This window comes from Etheostoma spectabile, chromosome 9 (genome assembly GCF_008692095.1).
Source record: "Etheostoma spectabile isolate EspeVRDwgs_2016 chromosome 9, UIUC_Espe_1.0, whole genome shotgun sequence".
In the NCBI taxonomy this organism is placed as follows: domain Eukaryota; kingdom Metazoa; phylum Chordata; class Actinopteri; order Perciformes; family Percidae; genus Etheostoma; species Etheostoma spectabile.
Window position 1 is genome coordinate 6,820,609 of NC_045741.1, and position 5,274 is coordinate 6,825,882.

The 5,274-nt window shown below is 44.0% G+C and overlaps 1 long non-coding RNA gene across 1 annotated transcript in view; it reads left to right on the plus strand.

The window, feature by feature from the left end:
- Positions 1-4,651, plus strand: part of LOC116695259 (uncharacterized) — an 8,725-nt gene extending 4,074 nt beyond the window's left edge. The window contains exons 2-3 of the long non-coding RNA XR_004333395.1: positions 3,552-3,556; positions 4,640-4,651. This is a non-coding gene — a long non-coding RNA (uncharacterized LOC116695259). The remainder of the gene's footprint in view (positions 1-3,551; positions 3,557-4,639) is intronic.
- The last annotated feature ends 623 nt before the right edge of the window (positions 4,652-5,274 follow it).

Sequence of the window (5,274 nt, forward strand, 5' to 3'; positions counted from 1 at the left end):
AGAAAGGATCAGCTTCATCATGATGAACAGGTAAGTACTGAAGAGGAGTTTTCCTGATACTAGTTGTTAAGGACTGTTCTGGAGAACACGTGTGCATGACTCATACCTGCACACAGACCTTTAGGGTTGGGTGTGATCCCATTTTTCGTAAATTGGTACCGTTCAGACACTAACAACTTTTGTCACTTGAGAACATCATCGGAACACAGCTTCTCACACACTCTCTTTCATATTTGGCAATGTTTAATCTTTTAATTGTAAAGTTTACATACGTCTTCCTTAATTTAGACTTTCTTGTTTCGACTGGAATTTTGTGTTCTCTTCGTTGGCCTCTCCCCTGGCCTCCCTCTTTCTTCCCCACTTTCTTTTCCTTTCCCCTTATCCCCACGCACTTCCTCCCTCCTTTTTCTAGGACCTTTTCCCTTAAATATATTATTTCACTTAATTGCTATGCTACCCCCATCCCTTTCCCTTTTCTTTATTTTTTTCCCCCCCCTCCTATGTCCCAGGCCAACTTTCCACAAGGCTCATACTCATTTGCTTTTAGGATTTTTTTCCCTTTCGCACCCTCCTTTTTCTTCCCCCCCCTCCCTTTCCCCCTTTTTCTCTTTTTCCTCTTTCTCCTCCCTTCCTTTTTTTTTTTTTTTTCTTCTTTTTTCTTTCCCCTTCCCCCTCCCTCCCCCTCTTTTTTCCTTCTTTTTTTTTCCCCCCTCTTTTTTTTCCCTTCCCCAGTAGCCCCTCTGTCATTTTGTCCTCTTTTTTCTGACAACAAGATTCACCCAGTTCTATTAAGGATTAGAAGTATGTAACTACTTTCACAATTAAAAGATTAACACTTATCCATTGCAAATATCTGAGAGAGAGTGTCCGTGAGAAGCTGTGTTTGGCTCCCTGATGTTCTCATAAGGACAGTTAAACGCCGTTCGTGGGTCATGACCCCCACGGTACCGAATTGACGAATGCAAAATTGGGCACTAACACCCAACCCCCCTACGGAAAATACCTTTTTATTTGTAGTTCAGCGTGATCTGCACTGCCGTATCCCTCCTATGCGTCATGCACCGTTGTGTGTCTCCAAGAACGTCTCCTGTCAAATACTAGTATCAGGGAAAACTCCTCTTTTTTCAGTTTAGTAGCTTACCGCCCTGTATCATGATGTTAAGAAGTCCTTCTCTGGACTTTAATCTGGGCGAGTACGCCAGCCCACGGGTTAATCCCATATTTTTGTCTTTGATTAACAATATTGTATAAGCTTATAGTAGAGATACTAATTATTTATTCCTATTATATGTATATATCTGCTAGATATATTATAGTTTATATTTACCTATAGTATATGATCATAGCACTTGAGCTGCATTTGGGATAATATATTAGATGATGCAGAAAGTGAAAGAGGTTCTTCTAGCCGTGACATTTAAATCTCAGTTTAACCACGTACGGTGTAATGTTAAAATCAGAAGTTGAATTGATAGTTAGGTTTATAGTGATAATACGTTGTATCAACATTTTCTTCCCATATGGCCACGTACAAGAGACTATCTTGTTGGTGCTTGGTTTTTGTTGTTTTTTTTTTTTTCTTTTCTCTTTCTTTTCTTTTGTTTTAGCCCTGTTGTTTGGTGTGGGCTACGATCTCTCTTTTTCGCTTTTTCTGTCTTTTTGTTGTATTTAAAATTCATCGGGGGATTTGTTTTCTGCAGCCCCTCGTTCTGCTGTTTTCTAACTTAATTTTTCCAGTTATTTTTTTGTGTTTGTTTTTTTTTTTTTTTTCTACAAAGAATACACACCCGTATGTCTGTACATCCTCACGACAGATTAGGACGACATTAAAGTTTGCTATCTCTGTTTTGTTCGTACTGAATTGTTTTTTTGTGTTTAACTTAATAGGCGCAAGCTTTCATCTCAAGCGACTTGAGAGGGGTTTAGCCACTGAACGAGCAGTATCGTAACTGTTTTCGTTGTCAATCTTTCGTCCCTCTTTGAATTTACCTGTTTCTAATGTCTTCTCTCTCACCATGAATTTTTTAATATATGTTTGGGGTTGGAATTAAATTTTAAAGATATCTTTTTCCGAGATATATCTATCTTTGGTTTAATAGTTATTTGCTCTTGCAAGTATTTTTCGGTCCTCAACCCATTACAAAACCTGACTTTTTTGATTACTTATTAGTTACTTAACTGAACTTCAAACACAAGCAAATTTTTCTTAAGGCACGTGTTTGCTATTTCATTAAAGCTATATCTAGCTTTTCTTTCTGATTTTTTTGAAGTCAGGTTTAAAGTTTTGTGTTTTTTTTGTGTTCTAATTTCTGTTTCTTACTAAAATTTATTTGAAGTTATTTGTGGTGATAACTGTCTGTATCGCATGTAGTTTAATGACTGGCTGTTTTGGGCGGGTAGAGGAAACGTTTAACTTTTATATTGAGTGCGTCGTTTCAATTTAAGATTACTTATAGACAATATCTCTTAGATCAAACTTCCTCCCGTCTCGTCGATGTGTCTGCGGATAGCCCCCGCATTTTGCCTTTATTTCTGGCGCAGGTCTTAAATTGCTATTCCCTGACGCGTGGGTTTCCTTCCCCTTGTGTACCTTGCGAGCCCACATAGACCACCTCTGAGACAAAAAAAGACATCTTACGGGAAGGCGCAGCAAGCCCGCGCACTTCAAGCGGAAAACAACGTCAAGCACGGCGCGAGAAGAGAAACAACCCCTCGAGGAGGATAATACACAAAAAAAAATGAGTCAAGAAAACAAAAAAAAATGAGAAGGTCAGCTTGAAAGAAAATATGGGTGGACGGATCAGAAGTGTCTACTCCACATTGCTCGGTGAATGAACATGGAATTGGCCCTGTTTTTTTTGCAAACAGGACATACTGCAGCAGCACTACCCCTACTGTACCTCTGTAAGTATACGGTGTGAGTTATGTCGCCTGCATTGAGGAACAATATCTTGCCTGTGGAATAAAGATTGCATGTCTTCTTTTATTGAAAAAACACTGAGATGTAACCTTCTCTCTTCACCTCAGTTTGTTCCTTTTCTGTTCGAGTCACAGGATGTGTTCAGGGCAGTCAAGCCCACGACCTAATGTCTGCATATCGCGACTCGTTATATCTCCTCCTCTCCATCCTGTCATTCATAAAATGGAGTGCATAAAAGTAGTGTGGGATCAGGACCCAATATAGCCTGGTTTTAGCTTGAGGCTTCTTTATAGTGTTAATTTTTTTTTTTTGTTTTGTTAAGACAAACAGGGACCGCCGCTGCTTTAACATTCAGGATTCACCGATGGGTCGTTCGTGAGAGGATACATTTTTGCGTGAGAGATCTGGAAGCAGTGGGGAGGGTGGTGGACTTTAGCATAAAGTAATGAGATAAATGAGTGTAAAGTATTTTAAACGAAATAAGTCACTGATAGAAAGGTATGGATACTTAGTTAATCACCTCACACTACAATTCTTGAACAGGTATAAAGGTTATTTTTACTTCTATCAACACAGTTAACCGAGGAAGATATTGTCCTTTTATATGTCGCGACTCCGCCTAATATGATAGTTATAGTATTCTATTCTTTAAACGATTGGATCTGTTGCTGTTTTTTTAAAGTTTAAACCAATCGAAATGCGTGAACGATTTTGTTAATCCCCCGTCACGAACACTCTGTACATGCGGATTCTGAGTTATTGCGAGGATCGTTATCTTAGCTCTGTGTGTTAGCCGTTGGAACGGGGGCCCCCATTTGAGCTTAAGTGTGGAACTGTTTTGCCGGAGTTTTCCACACTCGTTATAACCAATTAAGAAGGATAATAAATGCTGGGTCTTGCCACGAAGATACGGAAAATGGTGGGCGACCAAAAGCATGCGCTACCACGAGAGCCAGGAATAAGTTGCTTCAGAACTCAGTCTTACCACATCGGACATCTATTTAATCAAATTAATCATGTATCAATTACTCGCAAGTTGCCGTTGTCCCAAGGTCGAGCTACCCCACCTAACTCTAAACCCCCAACACGACAAATACAATTACTATCCCCTACCCTCCTGCCTACGCTCCCCCCCCGTTTCCAACTACCCCGCATTGTCAGCTCCCCCGCGCGCGCGACCCCGTCTCTGAAAAATATAGTCCTGCCTGACCAGACTGTCCCTGTTCGCCTACGCTTTCTCTCTGCGGGAATAACCCCCAGTCACTCCGCTCGGGTTGTTGGGGGTGCGAGTGCTGATTGTTCCTGTTTGGATTCTGTTCGGCGGTGGTTTCCGGGTTGTCGGGTGAGCGGGCCCCCCCCCTCACGGAGGAACCGCGTAATTTTTTTGTTTTTTAGCGCAGATGGACGTGCGTCCCCTCTAGTGCCCCCCACGCGTTGCGACAAATCAACAAAGCTCCTCACCACTCTCAACTCGAACACAAACACCAATTACCGCCCATCCCGCCCCCCTCCTCCTCTTCATCGCGCTGTCCCTCGCCACACGACTGTCGCCCCCGCCCGGCGCCCTCCGCGTGTCCTTCCCCCATTCCCCCGCTACATCCCCTCGCTCTTGTGTGCCTTCGCGTCTGCCCCCCTGTCATCTACCGCCCCTCTCCCGGCCCGGCCTCCACACCCCTTTCTACCCCCCGCGCGGGTTTTTTGCCCCGCTCTTCGGCTGAGCGGCCGCCGGCGTCGGCCCCCCCTGTCTGGTGGCCGCCCTCTGCCCCCGCCTTTCCCTCGCCCCCTTCCGCCCCGTGTCCTTTTTTTGTCCCCGCCACGTTCTTATTGCGCCTTGTGGTTTTCCGTGGCCCCCCCCTCTCCCCTTTTTTCCTTTTCGCTTCTTTTGTTTTTTTTTTTTTTCTTTTTTTTTTTTTTTTTTTTTTTTTCTTTTTTTTTTTTTTTTTTTTTTTTTTTTTTTGTTTTTTTTTTTTTTGTTTTTTTATTTTTCCTTTTTTTTTTTTTCCTCCCCCGTCGTTCTCCCTCCCTCGGCCTGCCTGCCTCCCCTGGTCCCCGGCCACCCCTTGTCCTCTTTACCCTTCTCCTCCGTCTTTCTTCCCGTCTCCGCTCCCCCCGCCTTCCCTCGCCGCGCATAGTGCGGCATTCCCCCCCTTCTGAGTCAGATCGCTACTCTAGTCTGCTCCTCTGTCCCCGTTTCCCCCCCCCTCCCCCTCCCTCCCTTGTGACCTCAAGAGCACCATGGCCTTACATTCCTACCTTCTCCCTCGCTGCTGTCCCCAACCCCCCCCCCCCCCACTCTCATCTCCTCCTCCCAACTTCTGCTCCCCTCTCCAACTACCCCTCCCCCTACCCTCCTC